At 41.8% G+C, this 22880-nt stretch overlaps 1 protein-coding gene across 10 annotated transcripts in view; it reads left to right on the forward strand.

Annotated features, from left to right (window-relative positions):
* FAT3 (FAT atypical cadherin 3) overlaps nt 1-22880 on the forward strand; it is a 586875-nt gene that overhangs the window by 80891 nt on the left and 483104 nt on the right. Inside the window, exon 1 of one of the 10 annotated variants that reach the window (XM_075126626.1) lies at nt 13144-13469. The exons of the other annotated variants lie outside the window; for them this stretch is intronic. The gene's annotated coding sequence lies outside the window, so the exon portion shown is untranslated. Of the gene's footprint in view, nt 1-13143; nt 13470-22880 lie in introns of those variants that run through there. 10 annotated transcript variants of the gene reach the window in all.

Consider the following 22880-nt stretch of genomic DNA (forward strand, 5'->3'; position numbering starts at 1 on the left):
CTGATAGTGCTGTAGAGTTTATTTGTGAAATTTGGCTTCATGCAAATTCTGTGTGTAGATCATTTTGAAAAACAAGTTAACCCAATGTAAGAAAAGAGGGAGTGCACAATGTAAACTAAGGCAAAAATGCATGTGTTCTCTCATTGTTTTACGTCAGACAGCTTGCAAAAATTCAGATTTTCCTCTTGATTACTTTAAAAAAAAAAAAAAAGAAAAGAAAAGGAATCCAGCTATCCTATTATTCCTTAAGCTGGTAGAACCTGAATAGATTGTGGATGCAGAATGCTTGGCTCATGTGAGAGGTGGGGTCGACTGAGGGCTTGGCTACACTTACATTTTATAGCGTTCTAACTTGCTGGCTCAGGGGTATGAAAAATCACCCCCCTGAGCGCAGCAAGTCAGAGAGCTTTAAAGCGCTAGTGTAAACAGGCTCCGAGCACTGGGAGGCGTGCTCCCAGCGCTCGGAGATAATCCCCTCGTGGAGGTGGATTACCAGGAGCGCTGGGAGAGCTGTCTCCCAGCGCTCGTGCGTGACCGCGCTCGCGCGTGACCACGCTCGCACTTCAAAGCGCTGCTGTGAGAGCGCTTTGATGTTTCCAGTGTAGCCAGGCCCTTAGTGTACTGCTTTAGCAGCTTAGATCCCGAGTTCTTTGTAGCTTCCATGACTCTTCTTTTGAGAGCATGGGCTCAGTGTCTGTACCGTATTATTCAAACTGGTTTCCTCATTGCCACTGTCATTGCTAGGAAGGGGTTGAGTGAACTGTTGATTCTGTAGTGTAGGCTGCTCCATTTAGTTTTAAATTGAGATACAATGACCCATAAGCCTTCCTGAATTTCTGCCAAAGATCCTTTTTAAACCACAACATGGTGCTACCCATTTTCCCCATATTATTTATTTATAAACATTGTGTTTCAACCCGGCAGAGATCAGGGATCTTTGTATGAATGTACAGGATGACTTGATCCCTGCCCTGAGCGGCTTGCAAGATAAAATGACAAAATAACAACCAAAGGGGTGGGGGAAAGGGTACACCAAACAACAGTGATCAGGTGGGTTACGGGCACATGTCATTCATGTTCTGTACCATTTTTAATAAAAGAATCTTATTTATGGTACAGAATCTTAGTGTTAGAGGACCTTTCTTGGGGGCAGTCGGAGAGGAGGAGATTGTTAGAGGAAGAGAGAGAATGGAGAGTAGGAAGATAGGTGAGGCAATGAGCTCTGTAAAGTAATGTTGGGCATCTGAGGGGTGGTCAGAGTGGGAGTGGGGAGCCCAGCTGCAAGTGGTGACACAACAAATGTGGCAAGAGAAATCCAGAGTGCGTGTTTCAGAAATAAGCAAGTGATCCTGTTAAGGGATGTGTGAAGGCCCTTTCCAGCTGTGGCTGCTGCTGTTCTCCATGTGAAGGGAATTGGACCCTATGTCTGGGTTGGGAGGGAGAGGGAAGTGGTAAAAAGAAGATGGAGGTCCTGACTTACCACTGTGTGCTCATCTGTATCTGGGGTGGGAAACCCTAGGTATGAGATGGAGCATGGGAGATGTTCATGGCACCAAGGGCCACCTAATCCGGGAGAATCCTAGGACTATGTCTCCACTGACAATTGAACGACAAAACTTTTGTTGTTCACAAGTGCTTAAAAAAGCTCCCCTCCCCCCCGCGAAAGACAAAAGTTTTTTGCCTTGGGAAGTGGCAGTGTAAACGGCTCGTTGTCGTCAGGAGTGCTTTCCTGTCGACCACGCGAACCTCGCTCGTAGGGGGTGGAAGTATTTTGTCAGCAAAAGTGCCAACAAACGCCATTTACACTGCCTGACTTTTAGGAATACGGCCGTGTTGCTAAAAGCTGTGTAGTGTAGACAAACCCTAGGATGCTTTTTTGGCGCTCCTGCTATGTTGCCAATGATGGCCTGTCTAGTTGATCTGAAACCGTTATGCACTTCTGCCTGGATGAAATGAGGTGAAGTGTCAGCAGAAAGTAGTGGTTTTGTCTGTCCTTTTAAACCTTGCTTTTTGCATCACCATGTGGGGATTTTAGATGTCCTAGAGTTCAAAGAGCAGTTGTAACATCTTAAAAATCTCTCACCAGTCTCCTGATTGAAAAGAGGCCTGGCTTCCTCCCTCAATCCATCAGTTCCTCATTGAGGGCTGCTGGTGGGAGAAAGGTCACAGAAAATGTAATTCTGCTTTTAAAATTCTTTTTGGTCTTTCAGATCCACCACTGGAATTGCTCTCCTGGGTTCTGTAGCTAGGGCAGAGCAGAAAATAAGCCAAGCCAAAGACTGAGGACTGTGGAAGCTTGCGCTGGCCAAGATAACATTTAACCTACTGTAGTTGATGGGAATCTCTACGTAGAATTATATGCTTTTGCGAGCATGTGTGCATAACAAGGAAACAGGGAGGTGAAGATATCCAGTGTATAGACAGTTTGATTGACAGCCCAGCTGGTGGAGATCAGTAATTGGAAATTCATTGCACATAAATCTTCCAGTACTTACCATGAGACTCAGGAAAGGAAAAGATCTGAGCAGGGAAGCACTTAACTCTTTCAGACCAATCTAGTAAGGTGGTCAGCCTTCTAAATTCATTGCTTTCATGTCACAGAAAGAGAAGTGCTAGTGAAAGAAAAAGTCCCTTCAGCTGATGGCATTTGTTTTAACAGCTTTAACTATGTAATGCTTATTCTAGTTATGGAATGGCTCTAAATTTTCACCTTGTATCTGAAAACATACCTTCAGAATCTGCCCCGGGGAAATGCATTTTGCCTTTGTGAAAACTATGTTTGCACATGCCAACTGACGTTGCATCTGATTTGCATTTCTATATTTGTGGGTTTATTTTGTTTCCATTCTACTGCAGAGTCTGAAATTGGATTTTCAGAGCCTGAAAGAGCCCTCTTTGGTTTTTTACCCAGACCGTGGGAGACCCTGGCCACACTCAGTTATCTGCACTGGGTAGCTTATGTTCAGGTCCCAGTTTCTTAGTCCTTACAGTGGGGACTCTGCCCTTTGTGGGCCTTCTTGTGTCTCTTCTAGTGGGGGATCAAAAGGGCAATAAATGCTCCAGTGCATTTGAGAATAACTTCTTCATGGAGTCAACTCAAAAGGGGAAAAGGCCAGCAGTACCGGGCTGTCTGCGTAGCGGTTTTCTAGTAGTCCTTCTGGCTGGGTGGCTATGGGGCTAACTCTGTCAGGCTTACCCTGGGAGTTTGCTGTAGTCCCCAAAGTGTCAGAGTGGAGATCTGCTGCATGGGAGTTCCCCATGCCGCTTAAGGAGTTACTCCAGCTCTTTATTGCTTAGGGTGATCTCTCTCCCCCAGATGACTGCAGTTCCTTCTTTTTAAAGGTCTCCTTCCTACCATACATGATTGACAGGGCTGGAGAGGCGGGGCTAGCCCCGCACATAGGGTTTCTCTGGTGCCTTCCTCATGAGTGTGGGGCCTGTGTACCCCGTCAGAAGGGTCTGTGCATGTGTAAATGATTATATTCTACTCCATGATCCTGGGATTGATTGTATGTGTGGATTATGTGTGGATTGTATGTGTGGATTGATTATATGTATTGATTGTATGGATTGTATGTGTGGAAAGAATCCAGATAAATTGTTACATATTCCATTTTTAATCAATTTCATCATATTGATGCTCTGTCCTACATAGTTTATAGAACTTCAGTTCGTTTCTGTTGACCACATTGTGCATGCACAAACGTGAAATACAGACCTGCAATGAAGAGCACTAGGTATTTTAGTGACCCTGCAAAATGGAAGGCAGTTTAACTATCAACTAACTTTGCATGTGCACAGATCAACTTATATATACCTAAGGAGTCAAACACACTGGTAGAATGTGATGACAAAACTGCTAATGTCCCTTGATTTGTGTTGTCACTTAATAATGCTGCATCGTAGTTTAGTACCTCTAAAATTTCACGCATACAATCAGCGGAAGACCGACTTGTCTAAATCTCAGTAAATCACTGCTTGTAACTTCATTTCACCCTTAAGATGTTGTAAAAATGTCTAGACCAGTGTTTTGCACTCTTAAATTAGCTATTGGATTAAAACTTCTTTCTCTCATTTCAGAAAGGTAAAAATCTTGGGTCAGAGTCTCTACTGGTGTAAATTATTATGGCTCCATTGACTTAAATGAGAAAAATTCCAGCTGCACCAGCAGAAAGTGTGGCCCTTTCTCTTCATCTTTTGCTTCTCTAGCAGTGCCTTGCACTGCAGGAGGGTTCCTTAAAGGGAAGCTCTTGGCTACGTTTTAAGCTCATTTTCAGCATACTCTGCATTAATTCTATATGACTACGTGTTCTGGCTCATGGTTACAGAATCTCCCGTTTTGGGCTCCCTATAATGGGACGTATGTTCTTCTGTTATCATGGGCAAATCTTAGCAAGGAGTGGTGGCGTATTTTCTCCCTCCGTAGCTGTTTGAATTATTCTCAGATCTTTGGCCTGATCTGTTGCTTGCTGAACGGCTGTTGGCCTTATAATTTTTTTTCGATTTTTATTTCGTTTCTTCTTTGGCAGTTCAAATTATCCCCACATCCTGTGTAAATCTTCCATAACCGTTTCCATCGATAGCAGCTAACTTGAATTTATATAATGCCTTTCATGTTGAATGACTCCAACATGCTTTATTTATTTAAAGGGTTCTAAGTGCCTGTAGTTTCTGGGCACTGAACAAACATATAAAAATATACAAAACTCCATCACTTATCTGCCCTGAGAGGCTGGCCTCGCCACTGCCTCTTCCAGGAAACCTCCATAAACCTAATTACTCACACTGTATGGTATTGATGTTAACAATTAAACAAAAATGTATTCTTTTTACACAAAGAACAGGAGTACTTGTAGCACCTTAGAGACGAACAAATTTATTAGAGCATAAGCTTTTGTGGGCTACAGCCCACTTCATCGGATGCATAGAATGGAACATATAGTAAGAATATATATGTTCCATTCTGTGTGTGTGTGTGTGTGTATATATATATATACACACACACACGTACAGAGAAGGTGGAAGTTGCCATACACAGTGAGCCTCATTCCCCATCAGCTTCCACTCCGTATGACACCACGAATTCGCAGGATGTATTGATGGGTATTATTGGGACTCTGGTTTTTTCTTTACCCTTACTTCTGTGTTTTATGGATATTCATTCTCTGGGATATCTTGTCTAACTTGTAACATGTCAGTACTTGCTCATCACCAAAGCTTGCCACCTCTGGGATGGATTGTGGTAACCTTTCTTCACCAGTAGGTGAGGGGGTGAGATCTCACCCCTGGTTCGGCCCCTTTACTCTTGGTGAAAGGACTGGAGCAGTGTAAAAGGGGCCCCTAAAAAGCCCTTTTTCTGCCCTGGGAGGATTGCCCCTGCAGAGGGGCTGTGGAAGATAACTGTGAGGCTGCCTTCTGCGGATCCCAATGCAAGCCTCGCTATCGGGAGGTGGAGGGGTGGGTTGAAGGTGGGGCCATGTTACACAGCAATGTGGCCCATAGAACACGCTGAGGAGGCTGCCATAAATTAGATGGGCTTTTTTCCAGCTCCCAGAGCAGCCCAGGATTAGGAGCATACAAAGTGGCCTTAAAACCACCTTGGGAATGGCCCCTCTTTCCTTTTCTGTGCTGAATGTCTTAGAAGTGCAGCACTGAATCTCCCACAATGTCAGCTTAAAGAGGGGGAGTTCGTTCTGGGGAAATTTAGGGCATGGCTACATTAGAGAGTTTAGAGCAGCGCTGGTTCACTGATGCAGCTGCGCTGCTGTAAACTCTCTAAGGTGGCTGCACTAAGCTGACGGGGGAGAGCTCTTCTGTTGGCTGAATTACTCCAGCACCTGCAAACGGTGGAAGCTGTCGTCGACAGGAGAAGCTCTCCCACCTACATAGCGCTGTCCACACCAGTGCTTATGTCAGTGTCACTTACGTCGCTCAGGAGGGCAATTTATTCACACTCCCGAGTGACATAAATTATGCTGACATAAGCTGTAATGTAGGCGTAGCCTCAGTTATGCAAATCTTAGATGTTCAAGGTCTGGGTGTTGATCAGAGATTAACACCCTTATTCTCGCAGAACTAGCATGGGATTGTCTAATGACCATGGCCCTGTCCAGGCCTTGCTTTTACATCTTGAGTGAAAGGAGAATTGGCTTAGTACTGAGTCTTAGAGAAGAATTCACCCACTGAATGACCAGCACCACTTTGCAACATTTGGGGTTTCCCCATGCAAGTACTAACTCGGCCCACTGATGCTTAACTTAGAATATCTGACTGCTGGTAGGTCATGCTCCACTGAAAGCCAGTTTATGAGGTGTGTGACTCCTTAGTGCCTGGCTCCTTTACTGAATGGTTCCTCCTTCTCCAGTGATATCAAGCTACCCATAATCCCTGCCCCTTCCTTCTCATGTACATTCTTCCAGTAAAACACTGGATTTTTCTCATCTGCCAGTTCTGGGCTCCTTTTGTCTGCTGTCTTGCAGGGCGTCTCCTGGAACATTTATGATCCTCATGCCTCTTTCCTGCAACTAGGCCTCAGATGCTGATATTGCTACAAAGTTATTCCTTCCAGAGCTTTTACCGCTTTATCATGGAGATGTGGACCTTTGTCCTTGTCTTCTGCGCTATGTATTCTGGTACCTTTCACAAGACTCTTCACCATCTCTTGATCAATTAAAGCCAGAGGACATGACCTAGGGATTCCTGCGCTCTTTCATGAGACACTGTAAAGCTGATGTGGCCTCTTCCACCTATGCTGCCTTTGGGATTCTGCCAGCCCCAATGTGGGATCATTGACATGCCACTTAGCAATTTATTACGTCTAGTATTGGTGCTTTTATTTGTGCTTGTCTTCCTTCTCCCTGCTTTCTTCCACATTGTATGGGCCTATGTGGTTGTTTGTTTGAGGCTCCCTTGAGTGAGGCACTGTGCATAAATATAGTATGACACAGTCCCTGCCTCAAAGAATTTATAATCCAAATAAACAAAACAGATGAAGGGAGGAGGAATGTTCCTATTTTATAGAAGAGGATCCGAGGCAGGGAGAGATTGTGACTTGCCTAAGGTCACAAATGAAGTCTGTGGCAGAGCCAGGATTTGAACCTAGATTTCCTGAATTCTGGTTCACAGCTTTAACCTTAGGGCCGTTCTTTCTCTGTGAGCATTGTTGTGTGATAGATAACTGAGTTATCCTTTTATGTATAGTTGTGTACAGATGTTTAATAGTGAACTCCTGAGTGGGACTAAGATGAGGAGAGTGGAAATGGGGTGCAGAAATTTCCAACAATAGTTTGATGAGTCTCTGTGATTAATGAGAGTGGGAGTCTAATAATCCAGCCTATGGGCTGGTGGTTGCAAGTTACTGAAATGCAATTTCTAAATAGGAAATTGGCCTTTTATCTTTGATACTTGCTACACAATAGCGCATTAGTCAGCTGAACCTCCACGGTGGTTTACTGCGCAGTTGTAAATCGTAATTATCTGGCTAACCTTCTCCGATGCTAAGCTCTGTAAAAGGTTGTTTTTACTCTTTTTTTTTTTTTTTTTTAAATCTACCATTACATGTTCATTCTGTTTATTCCTCGATTAAAATGTAATTTAAAAGAGAAAGGAAAAAAAAATCCAAACCTACTGATCTCCATGAATCATATCTATGGAAAATATGTATAAACCAATACTCTGAAACATGATGCAAACTGCCTTGTTTGGTAAATATTTAAAGTGTTCAAACATTTCTCTCATTCTTATATAAAGACCAAATCAGCATGTATGTTCAGTTGTTCCTATTTTGAATACCAGTGCTTTGAAGTCAGGATTTATTTATTTATGGTAGCTATGTGGCTGTGAATGTGTTGGATGTATTGTGTTAAACAGGATTGAAAGGAAAAGGGAGAGAAAAATCTGCTAATTTATTTGCCTTTTAATCATCAAAAACAGTATCTTCTAAAAATCAATTTAAGCAACCTAAACAAATATTGCCCCTCAGGCTTTAAGTCTTCCAGTACAGGAGCGGTTAAGTTGCAAGGTTTACATAATGAGCAGGGTTGACGATGCTTGTAATAAAGTGAATTAGCTGTTACATGCTGTAAAACAATGTGTATCTTTTACTGTTTTAATTTCCCTTATTGGTAGTTGGGGTCAAAGGTGTTGGGGAAACATCTGCATAAATTGCAGAACTCTGATGTTTAGTTCAATGCTGATATTTTTTTAATACAATTTCTCTTTTAGGGGAGAAGAGGGGAAAAATCTCCAGTGTTAGTATCGCAGTTCTGTGGTGTACCGTGTTACTCCATTAGCACTGGTCATTATTTCTTGCCCTCAAAGCAGTAAATACTGATTGGCCTTTCTCTTTTAGTAGCAGCTCTGCTTCTTTGATAAATCTTTCTAGCTTGGACTTTTATTTAGGTGCTCATTACTACTCTTGTAGAGTGGGCTTCCGGGTAACTTAAGCAAATGATGAGAGAAGAGGATGATTCATGTTGTATTACCACTCCGTTCTCTGAACTATATTAAACCAAACACTAAGATTTGTGTGGTCTATTCCGTGGCATTTCATTTTGGCATCGCGAGTGGGTAGCAGTTGGGAAGGTGTCATCATTTTCTCTTCCCCCTCATCTGTCCCCCAGAACCCTAGGGGCGTAGGGGGGCATCTGAATCCCACGACATTTGGCCTGAAGAGGGCCTGAGGGCGCAATCAGCCTCACCCCACTCATCTGCAGTAAGTGTCACACCTGGAAGGCTAAAAGGGCTGAGCCTCCCCAGCTAAGGCCTGACCAGGAAGGAAAGTAGATCTCTGGCTCTCAGTGAGAGAAGCATGGCTGGAGTCAGGAAGCAGGGTGGGACTGCTGGCTGATAGAGCCTCCTGGAAGGAAGGTAGATCTCCAGCAGGGAGCCCAAGGCAGTTGGGACGAAACAGCAGGAAGTGAGTCTGCCTAGGATTTGGTGCACTTGTGGAGGGGCCTGCAGGGAGCAAGAAGATGACAGCTGTGTCCGGGACTGCCCTGCCAGGGAAGTGGAGCAAACTCTCCTGCAGCAGAACCAGCTGGGTTGCAGAAAGTGCTGAGAAGCCCTGCTGTGAGCCTGTGGAAGAGGCTTAGAGAGGGGGGAGCTGGCTGAGGCAAGGCCCAAGACAGGGCAAGGTGCGAAGTGATCCAGGAGGCAGCCATGGGTCTATGTAGTCAGTCCTTGGCTGCTTCCTCAAAGGTCCCTGGACTGGAACCTGGTGGAGTGGGAGAACCTGGGTTTTCTCACCAGCCCACTGAGGAAGGCGGAGCGGAACCCCCCTCTCCAACTAGGGGTAAGGACGACTGAAACCCCCTGGTCCCAGGGATATGAACCAGAGTTCAGGCTCGGACTGAGGGTCCAGCATGAAAGTTGATGGACTGTTAGTTGTTGGACTGTTGGTTTATACCAGAAGGGGTGGGAGTATGTGACCTGGCCGAGCGGGGGAGGTGTCAAGTTGCAAGAAGAAGCAGACCACCATAGGGCCAGAACAGCAGTCAGCAGGGGGCACTAAAGGAGGAGAGTCTGCTGTGGCATGCCCAGCCTCCATAGGGTGTGCTGGCTGGTGAGTCACATGCTTACAGGTAGCCAGTCTTGCAGAGCCCAGTGGGGCATTCAAGTGCCATTGAAGGGGAGCCAGAGGCTAGGAGAATCTGCATGCAGGGCAGGATTAAGGTAGTTGGGCCCAATGTACACCCCTTTCTGGGGGACCCATATATGGGAACCCCTTGCTCTAAGCCAGGATAGACAAAGGCAAGCTGCCTTCCTGCCCCTCAAGCTCAGCAGGTGCATGGTTTGCTATGGTGGGAGATGTGGGCCCAGGGGCTTCTTCCCTGGCTCTGGTAACTGCTGCTTCTCTCTGGGCATGAGGCTGGCTGCAGACACAGGAAGATACTACTGCATTGGTTATAGTGATGTAACGTTTTCCAGCATTCTCTCATAACTATGAGAACTGCTTCTGTAGGGCTTCCTTCTAGCTCAGAAATATGGTACCAATGGGGGACTCAGATTCTCACACCTCCCCTGTGGAATCACCACATGACCATTTTAATGTTCTACTAAAACAGAAATGTGCAGTTTAATATAGTGTCCCGAGTATCTTCATTCTTCTTGCACATGTGCTCTCTCTCTCTTGTTTGCTGCTGGTGATTGTGATACATGGGTACTGTATAAAAAGCATATACTGTACATCACATAGTAGACAACAAAAGAAGCCAACCCAATAATTAGTCACCCTCTGCCCATTGGCAAAGAGATCCATGTGGGTGTTGTCAAAAACTTGGAGAATAGCTGAGTGTGCATTGCTCTGTGCTGCGAAGCTTGCTCAGCCCGTGCTCTATGGGGAACGTGAGAAGGAGTATGTTCCACTGGCAAGAAACTTCTACTGAGGATGCTGAGCTGCTGGCTCCCAAGAGTTCAACCTTTAGGACTGATGTGAACTACTTCTCGCCTTTAGGCCCCATTGACCCTTAGCACTTGCAGTTAGGAATAAGAAGGGAGTTTCTAAGGAAGCTGGGTTCTCCACCTTTTCAGCATTTAACTAGCATCACCAGCCCTTTGAGTTGTACCTAAAATAGACTAGAATGAGCCTGAAGGTTTTTGGGGACTAACAGTTTAACTCTAGAAATATTTCACATTTTATAGTCTACACCCAGGGAGAGCAGTCTTGTGACTAACACACCGGGCTGGGACTTGAGAGATCTGGGTTCACTACTGTGCTCTGCCCCAGACTTTTCTCTGTGGCTTTGGGGAAATCACCTAATTTCTCTGTGCCTCAAGTTCCCCGTGTGTATAATGTGGTGCTAACACTGTTCTACTTTACAGAAGTGTTGGGAAGAGAGATTGATTAATTGCTTGTGTGGGCCTTAATTACTTATGTGGCCCCCATTAAAGTTGTGAATACTTGACCCTCCCAAATACAGAAATACTCATTAGATCCCATCTGATCCATGTAAATAAAATGTCTTTTGTTAGAGGTTGCCATCCTCATGGAAGGAGGCTGAAAGTTTGGTGGGCATCCTCAGTAGGACAACTTGGCTAAGCATTGTTTGGAAGGGATCCCAATGATTTTCATACACTTAAACTGAGATACATTGTATACAGAGAGAGCTTATTTTGTGAACTACTAAAGTGCATCCACTTCTGGGAAGGAATGTTACAAAACAGAAGTTAGCATTACACCACCATTTACGATAAGAAATTAACTTCCAGTTGAAACTGCAGGGTAATTTAGCTCAGCAGAATGTGATATCTTATGGAATAACACTATAAGGTGGCTTGTGACTATTAAATAACATACAAGATGTCGGGGAAACTGCCCAACAGAGTGAAATTCGGAGGTAATGCAGGACAGCCATTAAATCCCCAGTATTTTGTTCTGTTTTTTTTCTCCCTTCAGTTAGTATCATAACCTTAAAATTATTTAATCATGGGTTTTTTAATTCCCTTATTTAATTCTTCAGTATCTTCAGTAGCACTTCTGCATGAATATCTATCTTCTGGAACATTCTGAATTGACCTTATTCTTATGGAAATGTGATCTTCCATTAATTTAATAGGATGGATTTGAGTCTGCTGCTGTAAACCCAGCTGTTCAGTCAATGAACTAGTTCAGTGTTTTTTATTGTGGTTGGTTTGTAGATTAGGGCCACATCAGAAACAAAAGGAAATAGCAGATACTGATAATGAAGTTGGTATTTGTGTGCAAGTCCACTTCTGGGTTTTGTTAGCTTTGATTTGCACTAGGTCGTGTGAAATAAAATGTCTGCCTTTGCCTAGCTAGTGACTGTCTTTCATTTCCCCTGAGTTTAAAAAAAATGGATAAAAATCTGTGCAGAGGAGAAAAGTTCTTAACTTTAGACTCCCAAACAAACAGGTCAGATTTAAACACAATACTAGATCATTCTTATATGAATGTGTCTTGTGCAAACTGTATCAGTCAGTTGTAGAGTGGATTGTATTAATTTGCAATGGCAGCAGTTAAGTCTAATAATTACTTTTCCTCCATAGTGGAAGCCTGTAGCAGATTGTTTTTACATGGCAATCTGTGATTGATAGATCAGTGAAAATAGGACCAGAGAGGGTTACTGCTTCCTACTCGCTTCCCCTTCAAATTAAAATCGTTTGAAGAGTGCATTGTGGCACGTGCTTTTGGAATGAGCCAGTCAACACATTACTGATGAATTCCCTTAAAGCAACGAACTTGTTAATGCATTTTATTTATGGAAATATGCAATCATAATGTGGGGAATCCACTTAAAACAAATGTGCTTCTGATACAATCCCCAAACCCATCGTCAAACTTCCTGTCCATTAAAAGGTATATTAGACAATAGAAATTGACCTGGTGAAAGTCCGTTTGAGAGTTGTTCTCTGTCTACTGATTTGAAAGATGTGTTCTATTTAAATATACGGTGGAGCCTTCATTGAAATGAGTAACCAACCTTATGCTTTTATCAAGTTTCTACCAAATAGCTTGTCACTCACTTGCACTGGTGGATTTTTTTTCCTTCTTGTTGGATCATTCTGAGATGGATGGGTGAGGTGGAAAACCCCCCAACCTTTAACAGTCACAAATTGGATGGCTGCTTTATTCTTCAACACCGCTATAAAACAGCTTATTTTATATCGATCAAACTAAGGAGCTAGCAAAGTACAGTGTTAATTGGGTCCACTGGAATTCTTACCCCCCTGGGACCGAGAGCTTCGTTGGGGGGGGAGGGGAGGACGAACCCATGGCGAGCTGCATAAAATATAAGAGCATTAGACATCCAGGCTTCTGCCTGCATTGCTGGAAAGCGGACAAGGCAATTTTTGCCGAATTTGGCAACTTATTGTTTCATTCCCGTTCATTTTTGGAAGTAGCTCCTTTTTTTGTGGAGGAAAAAATAATACATTTTTATTGTTTTCCTCTCCTTCCTGCAGAACTGCGGAGCTCTGCTTTGAAAACTGCTGCCATAGAGAGCAGTTGCTTGGCTATCCTGTTAGCATTGTTCTAATGCTCATTCCATATGTATGTCACATAGGAGCTCTCTCCTCCTCCTCCTCCTCCTCCTTTGCTCCCCTTCCCCCAATCCAGGCATTTGCTTTTTTTCCCCCCTCCTTCCTAAAGACCGACTTTATTTGTTTCCAGAAAGCTTGCAAGCAGGGAAATTCAAACTTAATGATCCTCTGCTGTGGGTTAGGTATACAGCCAAGGCCAGTTCCTCTCAGTGAAAGTATGCTCTATTTTTGCCTCTCTTTTCTTATATAAGCACAAGGATTTTTAAGAAATTAAGATCTGTAGTTCTTGTTGCTTTTCCTCGTTACCGTGGTAGCATGTATCTCTGTTGCGGAAGAATGAAGCAGGCAGGCTGGAGTTTTTTATGTTCAGTGCTTTTGGGACTGCTAGAGAGAAGTCCACAGAGAGATGTGTACAGCAACCATGCCCACTGAGTTTATTATGCTAATTGGTCACTTATTCTGACTAAAAGGTAAGGGCTTCTGTAATTTTTCTGTTAAACATCTTCGTGCATTGTTTTGTGTAATGTTTATTTGTTGTTTGCAACTAATTGGCTCATGAGGAGGAAGGATATGAGGGTTTTTGACTTACACTATTGTACATCATCCAGTCAAAGCTCTTTACATCTGAGGAAAAATTGTTGTTTCCTGAAAATTTTCCTTTTCATCACAAGTAGTTCCCCCACTTGACTCAACATTGGTTGAAGCATAAAGACAAAATATTAACTTTGCATCTTATCCTTTCTGTTCCTCTTCCCCAACTCAGAAATATACTCTGTTTCAGACTCTCTCTCTCTCTCTATTTGGCAGCATGTTCATTGTTTCCTTTTACAGTAATTAAATATACTCAAACACTCTTTGCAAGGTAAGAATGCCTTAGTTCAGCAGGCTGCAGCTTATGCCAGTTTTAAAATTATTACTTGGATTACAGTGCATACTGTGGAAAGTTATTAGTTTCCGCAGAGACCAGTTTAACCTGGGGGGGGGGGGGGGGGGAATAGGTTTGCACGGAAGCTATCCTATTCTGTGCATGCATATGGGCTTAAAGAAGCATGTGAGATATTCTTTCTTCTTAAGTATTGTGCACAATAATGATAGAGTTTTATTGTTATGTCTAGCAGAAAATTAAGTTGTTGATTGTTTTTTATCTAAGGTTGTCAGAAGAAAATGAGTGGTTATGCACAAGGACAGCCTACAAGGCTTTTACATATATCCTTTATAATCATAATCAGATTTGTAAGAATAATTGTGTATGGTATACTGAAACATACAAAATGTTATGGGAGGAATGAAATCTTCACTAAACACAAAGCAGCAGAAGATGCTGTTTGGACTGTGTCATTGTGATCTTTATACTGTAATAACCTGTTAAAGCTATAACTTAGATGAGCAAAGAAATTTTTTGCATATGTCCATCCTTTTAAAAGCTCTACGTTCAAGAGGGCTTTGTTTTATGAAATATATTCTGGCTTTGCAGAATGAAAGTGTATGCACTTACTATAGATTGATCCCTTTAACTGTCACACATTCTGTTTATTTTGGTGGTTTGGCAGTAACATTTTTAAAGGTTGCATTGCTTTATTAGGTACTGAATTTGAAAGGCTCCATTTTATTTATTCATTTATAGTTTTTGGTTCTCTGCATAGAAGATGCAACCTTTTAAGTGCTTTTGTTTCATCTGTTTTAAAATGATCAGTAGCAGATTCAGCTGAGCAAGCTCCTTTACTAATCTTACTTTGCCTTGTGTCTTGCCTGTGCATATTTAAATAACTGGTAATTCTGCGAAATGCCCAATGCTTTTAGTTTGCAGTGCTTTAAACTCCCAGGTATGAAGAAAGAGACAGCGGGCCCATCTAAAGGCATGAATTTCTTCATTTACAACAACAGTTTGTTTTTTTTTAATGTCATTTCAAAATGGGATGGATATTTGCTAACACATGCTCTGTGGCTGTATTTTCCCATGATTGCTGCTTTATATCCATACAAAGAAAACAATCATTGAGATAACAGGTTGCCACTGATGTCCTTCTTAGAGTATAGAAATGAAGAAGCAGTAATAAGTTGAAAATTGGCATCTGCTAATTATGCTGAATACAGATTGTGAGCTCTTTGCAAGTCTTCCCTTGTTGTTAGCATATTTTAGCACTGGCAACCAAGGGAAAGTGACTTGACTGTTCCCACATTAAAACGATGACTGGTGAAGACATGTGAAGTTTTTTTTTCCTGTTTGTGTTCTCTCTCAGAAATGGAAGGGCATCATATAGCCATATGGTGGTGTGCCTCTGGGGAAATTGATTAAAGATCATTGAGACATAGAATTGATTAAAGATTCCCAGGCTTCAGAGTAACAGCCGTGTTAGTCTGTATTCGCAAAAAGAAAAGGAGTACTTGTGGCACCTCAGAGACTAACCAATTTATTTGAGCATAAGCTTTTGTGAGCTACAGCTCACTTCATTCTAAGGTTCCACAAGTACTCCTTTTTCTTTTTAAAGATTCCCAGTGATTCATTCAGACCCCATTGACATGCAGGTAACTTTCAAGCACGAAACTTCGTCCTCAAACTAGGTTAACACTTGGGAATTTGAGATGTTCTTGGTCGCTGAATATTTGATTCTCTTGTGCTTCTTGAAGGGGGAAAAAAAGGGTTCATTTTTATCTCATCTGCAGGTATTCACAGCAAAGTATTCCTTGGACCACCTAATTCTAAAATCTGCCATTGTGCATCTGTCCCTAAACGTGAGTCGTATCCTATCCACCTCAAGTCATGGTTTGGCCCGTCTGCTTTCTCACTGTATAACAACAGCCCTAGTCTGTGGGGATTGAACAGGGACCTCTGTATCTGAAACTCCAAATGTCCATTGCTTGTGGCAAAAGGACCCTGTCCATCCATTTGGAGCAGCCACAGAAGATTCATAAACCTCTTGTGTGGTTCAGCCACTAGAGGGGGGGAAAGAGCCACACTATTTTAGTGTGGATTATAGCTGAGTACCAAGTTCCTCTGAACAAGGGATAAGTTTTCTGTATATTGCAGTCCTTTGCCCTGCCCCACAGTCTGTCCAGGTTGTTTGTCATCGACACCAGTTTTGTACTTTTAGGGTTGTTCAGCTCAGGGCATTGTCTATCTCTCACATACCTTACACACACATTTATCTGCTTCCAGACTCCCTCCTAGTTATTCCTAGGATGGAGCCGTCTCACGGAAAAGTGTGCACTCGGAAGAGTAGGGGAGCAGTTTTTGTGCCATCTGCTAATAAGAAACCCTACGGGGCTGGCTGTTTCTGTCATTCAACCAGTCTGCAGTGATAGATGGTATGGGAGCTGTATTGTGGGCAGTAGGGTTGATAAAGGACTCTGGTGCTTTCATATCTTGATTGTTGTCTTGAATGTAGTGCTTGATGGTAATTAGCCAAAATTGTCACTAACTGGTGTCTTAGTGGCTTGCTGATATAAGTTGGTGGTGTCATTTTAGTTCTTAATGGACGTGCATATCACATAGTTGGCACTAATTGATTTTAACTGTGTCCCTTCTCAGTGTTCTGTACAGAGAGGCAAAAGACTGAGGGAGATGGTAGAACTTTCCTGCAGCGGTTCCTGCAGGTCAGGGTTGAGGCTCATTGCAAGGGCAGAGTGGGAATCCTGTGCACTGAATTTTTACACGTTATGGTTGTGTCTTCATCTTTGCTCAAATGTCGGCCGAATTGTGCTGAAAATTGTCCTTGTTTTTTTAACAAGATGTCTCAAATTTGGGCTCAAAATGGGATTTTCTCTGTGTGTGTGTGTGGGGGGGGTTCAATTAAGCATGAAAATACCCTGTTTTCAGTTTAATTGCAAAAAACGTCTGTGTCTCTACTGGGAATTCAGCACATTTCTTGAGCACTAATGGCCTGACCATCGTCCTTTGCTTTTGTGGAGAGCTCTTTAGAAATAATGGGTCTATTTGTGAGATTAACGGTGGTAGATTCGAGCCTTAAATTCACTTAAAGAGGCGGATCCAAAGTCCATTGAAGTCAGTGCAGCCTTTTCCTTGACTTCAGTAGACATTGGATCAGGTTCTAATAATGTGTGTTTCTGTGTGTCCACGCGTGTAAAAACACAAATTCGTTGGGAGCTTTATACTTCTAAGATAATATACAATTATTAAAGTACAAATATTCAAAACTTTAAAATATTGTTCACCATGAGCCCAATCCAACGGCCACTGAAGTTAATGAAAAATTCCCATGTATTTCAATGGGTGTGGGACCCCCCCCCCCCAAACAAAAGAGCATTTTTATAATGAAGTGTTTTTCTCTGCTGTCTCTTCCCTCACAAGTAAATAAAAGATCAGTTTTTCTGCATGGGAATGTTGACGTTTAAACTGACACAACTAAGTGACCTAAAGAATGGCTTATTGCATAAATAGAATATGCAGGGTTTGGTTGTTTGAACTGCATTAGCATTATAATGGAGAACTGCATGGTGAGTTGGCTGAGGTGGCCAGGCCGAACTGGGGGTGCTTGTTCTGTGGAAATCCTAAGAACTGGGAATTCTTTTCTGAGCCATAAATAAATCAATCTGTGTCCTGAGCAATTAATGCATACAGAAGTGTAAACAACTTTAAGCCATTTGGGGTGTTCAAAAAAAACAACCACCTTTCTGTTACTTTTTGTTTTTGTTGTTGTTGTTCACCTCCATGTTCTGACTTAGTTATTTTAGCTGAAAGAACCAGATAAGTACATTTTCCATCGCAGGGCCAAGTTAGAGGTGTAACTGCTGCTAACTCCCATGTCTAATCCAGTGCACATTGTGCAGAAATTCTGCCTCTGAAACATATAATCTTTCGGAAACATCTAGGAATCCCCGGCAGCTTAGCACAGAGACTGGAGCTGCCGAGTAAGGAATACTGTCCCTTTTGGAATCCTCCTTCAGCTGCTAGTGCTAGTTATCCCTCAGACACCAAGTAGATTGTTTAGCTGTCAGCAATAATATTGTGAACACATATAGTGCTTTTCATCAAGGGATCTCGAAGTGCTTTGCAGACATAAACTAATTAAACTTCACAACATCCCTGTGAGGCAGATAAGCAGTAAGCACAACTTACAGATAAGATGAAGCACAGAGAGGTTAGTAGCCTGATTTTCCATGGAACTGAGCGCCTGATGACATTCCCACTGGAGTGAACATGAGCTAAAGGTGCTCAGTAATCAGGCCATAAATGACTTGGCTGAGGTCACACACAAAGTCAGTTACAGAGCTAGGAAGAAAATTTACAAGTTCTGACTGCCACTCCTGAGGTCTAACCACTAGAATGCTTGTACCTAGGCAGGGAGGTATCTCTTTGTTTTGCCCCGGTCTGAATAGAATAGTCTTGCTGAGGATTTTCTAGTTAACTCTGCTTGTACCTTCTGTGATCATCAAAACAGCAGCATTGCTATTTCATACCAGTAAATGGGACTTTTAAATACGTATGTCCAATACGGAGGCAGTGCAGGATTAGTCCCACCCCAATTCAGTTCATGGAGATAACTTAACTACAGATTTTCCTGTTTGCACTTCCCTGCTATGATTTTTTAGCTGCTTCTTACAGCTGTGAAACCATTTTCAAAGCTGAGGATCTCTTGGGAAAGGGAGGGTGAGAGCTTTCTTCCAGGTTATTATACTCTGTATAATAACCTGGAAGAAAGCCTCAGGTTAATGGATGTATGAAGCATGAAGAAGACGGATATGGGCAGGGAATAAAATTCTTGTGCATGTATCCATCCACCACATCAGAGGTATTGTTGGAACAATGAGTAGAGGAAAGATGCAGCAAAACAAACTTTGGTATTTAGGAAGGAACAGTAGAGTGGTTTCCAGCATCCAAAAGTAGCCCCTGTAGAAGAGAAAGTGCTTACTGTGAGCTTTTAATGCATGAATGAAGTCCATGTCTTTGATCTAGTAGAAGCTGGAGTTCCCCATGGATATCTGATCATTACTTGTAACAGAAAAGAAAATAAGGGTTTACAAAGGTGTAAGACTTAACGGCTGTATGACTCAGCCTTCTCTTTCTGTAATAAGGTAGCCCCTATGATCATCAATATAGAAGAGACTCTTTGAGCTGCTGTCCCAAATGGTCCATTAATGACGGATGTTGAAATAGGCTCAACAGATTGGCATGTGTAGATTACTGGAAAGTAAGACCTCCTCATTGATTACTTTTCTGATCAGTTATGGGTGGGTTCTTAAACTGGAAACTCCCTTTTCTTATGATTATATCGAGGAGATACAGCTAAGGGCAATGAGATACCTGCAATATATCTTCTTGAATTACAGTGAGACTGGAACTAGGTCATTGTATCCAGAGCATAGGAAGTCATGGACAATTGCTGTTTTTGACTTGTAGTGCTCTGAATAGTAAGGAAGATGTTAATTTGAGTGGAATTGTCTCGGACTCTGTCTTGTATTGACCAATCTTACTGTTAGGTAGACAAATTAAGAAATTAATGCTGTAGAAATGGATGAGCTAGATGGACAGTGCAAATGAGGCTAGGGTTAGTTATGTTTTTAAGAATCAATTTTGGGAAAAATCAGGTAATTGTGGGACTACGAGCATGACTTCAGCAATTAAGATGTAGTAGAAGAAAAACGAATAGCACATGTGTAACAAATAAGATATTTTGAGAAAGTTAGTGGAAAAAGGAGTTGCCAAGGAAGCTATGGGTAGTATTTCTAGGACCTTTAACAAAAGTTATTTGGTATAGTAACCTACTAAAAAGCTTAATCTAACAAAATCAACTAGTATGGCAAAAAGGTGAGTTTCAGAGCCAGTTCAGATAATTCAGAAGTAGGGTATTTGTGAGACAAAACAGTTTGTGATGGAGGGAAGAGATTAGTGGATTGCTGCAAGAATCAGCATTTGGGCTGGATTGTCACATGTATATGTCACTGATCTGGAAGAAGAAGTGTTCAGTAAGGAGACAAAACTTACTGACGGCAAAATTCAAAGAATGATATTCTTAAACAATACAAGAGGCCAAAAGAGCACGGCAGATAAGTTGCCTTCAGAACTGAATGTACAGGTAATGAGTCCATGACGTTACCTGTGGGAAAGAGATATGACCTCCAAGAGCCATAAGTGACAAAACACTAAAGAAGGAGGAAAGATATGGTGATAGGGTGGCTAAGACTTCTAACATAATAGCAGCAAAAAGCCAGTTCTCTGATAGAATAAGTCTTTGGATAGGAGTTTTGAGCAGATTGTTCTAGCACCTACCTATATGTTTTGGAGGTGGTAATTGAAATAATGTATGGAATTTTTTCTATATTCTTATATAAACGGCATTGCGGATGTGGAAATGATGCACCAAGAGGAAACTTGAATTCTACGAGCTGCAAAGGTCATAGAGAAAGATGAGATTACTGAAGATGTTGGAATTCTGGGGTGTATATAGACAACAAAGCTGTGTCAGCTGCTAAAAGTAGAGGATGCCAAAGCTCAGTGAAAGAATGGCTGGGTCAATGAACACAGTGGAATTTCTTTAAACTAAGGTGGTTATATGGAGTAAGCTACTCGGGCAGTGATGAGAGCAGCTAAACGTTTTCCTAAACAGAACCTCAGAAACTTTTCAAGAACAGAAATACTGTGTGACGGTACAAGTGCTCACCCCCCCCCCCCCCAAAGTGCAAATCAGTTTCAGATTGGCTTCCTGCCCTTAAAATTGCCCATGGTCCTAGAAAATAACACTATGTGTGGGATAAAAATGATGGGAAATAAGTATTTGTTTTTAAATTACTTTCAGTAAAGCAGCTGTAACTCAGCCCATGAATAGGCTGATTTCTCAGCCTTAAAGAAATAAATTTCAGACAACTAGTTCCCTGGAACTATGGTGGAAGGTTGTAAAATTTCTACTGATGCACATTTCAGCGCCACTTGGAAGTTGAATGCAAATGAAAATGTCTTTGTATTGTTTGTTTCTGGTTGTGAGATTTAATTGATGCTCAGAATTAAAGGTTGTTTTTTTTCCCTCCCAAACAACTCACAAAGGTGGCTAACATGCATGAAGTATCACACGATACATGCAGAGGCTCTGTAGCAAGATGCTAAGAGGAGACTGTTCATACATGGCAGATAAAATGGTCCTTTCTTTAAAGGTAGCTTGTTAGCTTTTTTTCAAGCTGTAGCATGTCTAAGCTATCAGTACATCAGCGGCATTGACAGTTTTCACACTAATAAACTGTCCAGTGGTGTTGGAATTTACATTCTATGTGGTGATTTAAGAGGTACATTTATACAGTACTCTCCAAGTTCATTACAACACTGTTTCCTTGGATACTGAGCATTTAGCATATCATTACAAGACAAACATTAAAGATGCTTGGTTATTCTAATGGCTTTAATAAAGGTTTCTCCCTTAGTTCATGAGTGATTGTTATTCTCCTTACGAGAGAGGAAAAACAAGAGGCAAATTATTTTGTCAGCTAATTTGTGTGGCTCACTTTGAGCGAAGAGCAGGTTATGTTTCATAATATGTGCAAACCTTTGCATGTTGTTAGTGGAGTTATATTGTTGAATGCGGTTTAAATAGGAATTGAAGTGCCGCTATTCATTTCAGCTTCAAATTCATGCTTTTTTGTTTGCAAAGACTCTAACAGCAGTGAAGAGAAGCTGTTTAAATCCTGGGTGACAAGTAAAATCTGCCATGTTTTTAAAATGACTGATGCGAACTGTAGTTTTATACTTAATGTGTCTTTTTAAATAGTATTACATATATTTTATGGTACCTTGGTAGTTTTGGTTAAGTTTCTTGTAACTACTGTTTTTTGTAATAGAGAAGCCTTTCTAAGCCTCAGTCTATACCGTGTGAGTATCACTGTAAGTCAGCATTTTCCAACTTGGGTGCCTAAGCTAAAGTGATGAAATCTGTAGTCATCCCAAGGATGTATCTATACTGAGAGTGAGTGTGTGGCAAGCTGGGTTGTAAATTAATAACAGTCTAGCCTGCTGCACACACATCAGCCCAGTGGACCCTGCTACTATGCACTAACAGTTCTGTAGTATGCTATGATTACTGTTGTTTCATTGTGGCCAGAAAGTGTAGTATCCGCCGTATGTCTGTATGCGTATCTGGATTTTTGATAGCACTATAGCTTTGCAGTACATATTACACACATCAGTTATGTTTACTAGAAACGATACTTGATAAATATTGAGAACTCATTTGGGAGGGCGGGGGCGGAAATATTTTTACATGTCAAACAAAATCAATGTTTAACTGTTCTTTTGAGACCGCTAGGGCCTTATGAATATCCTAGAGCAACAAGGATTTAGACATTTAAATATAGAGCCCTACAAATCCACAGATTTTATATCCACAGATATGTGCATTTGCGGATATGGATGCGGATATCCGTTGACCATTTTTGCGGTTCGCGGCTCAGATGCAGATATACATTTTGTATTTAGAGCCCTGGAAATCTATGGATATCTGCGGATCATTTTTGCGGATTGTAGATTGGATGTGGATACAAATTTTGTATCTGTGCAGGGCTCTACTTAAATTACTTCAGGTGACAAATACTGTATGGTTCTGAAGTATTACTGCAGATGGACTCAGATGAAATGCACTGTACATATAAATATATATTTTAAGGTGGCCATTTACCTAAAGGGGTTAATTAAGTGGGAGCCAGCTCCTCTTAGCATTAAAAAGGCTCCTTTCGTTCCCTATAAATACTTTTTCTTTAAAAGCAATAAATCACAGTTCATTTAATAAAATATAGTCATCACCCCAGAGACACACAAAATACAGAGGATAATACAATAGCATTTGGACATAAATTCCTGGGACAGGTGTAAGACAGTGTTCTTGTGGTACATTCTGCTTTATTGACATTCTCTTCAAATGCCAAAAGCTGTTCAGAACCTT

This window comes from Caretta caretta, chromosome 1 (assembly GCF_965140235.1).
Source record: "Caretta caretta isolate rCarCar2 chromosome 1, rCarCar1.hap1, whole genome shotgun sequence".
Taxonomy (NCBI): domain Eukaryota; kingdom Metazoa; phylum Chordata; order Testudines; family Cheloniidae; genus Caretta; species Caretta caretta.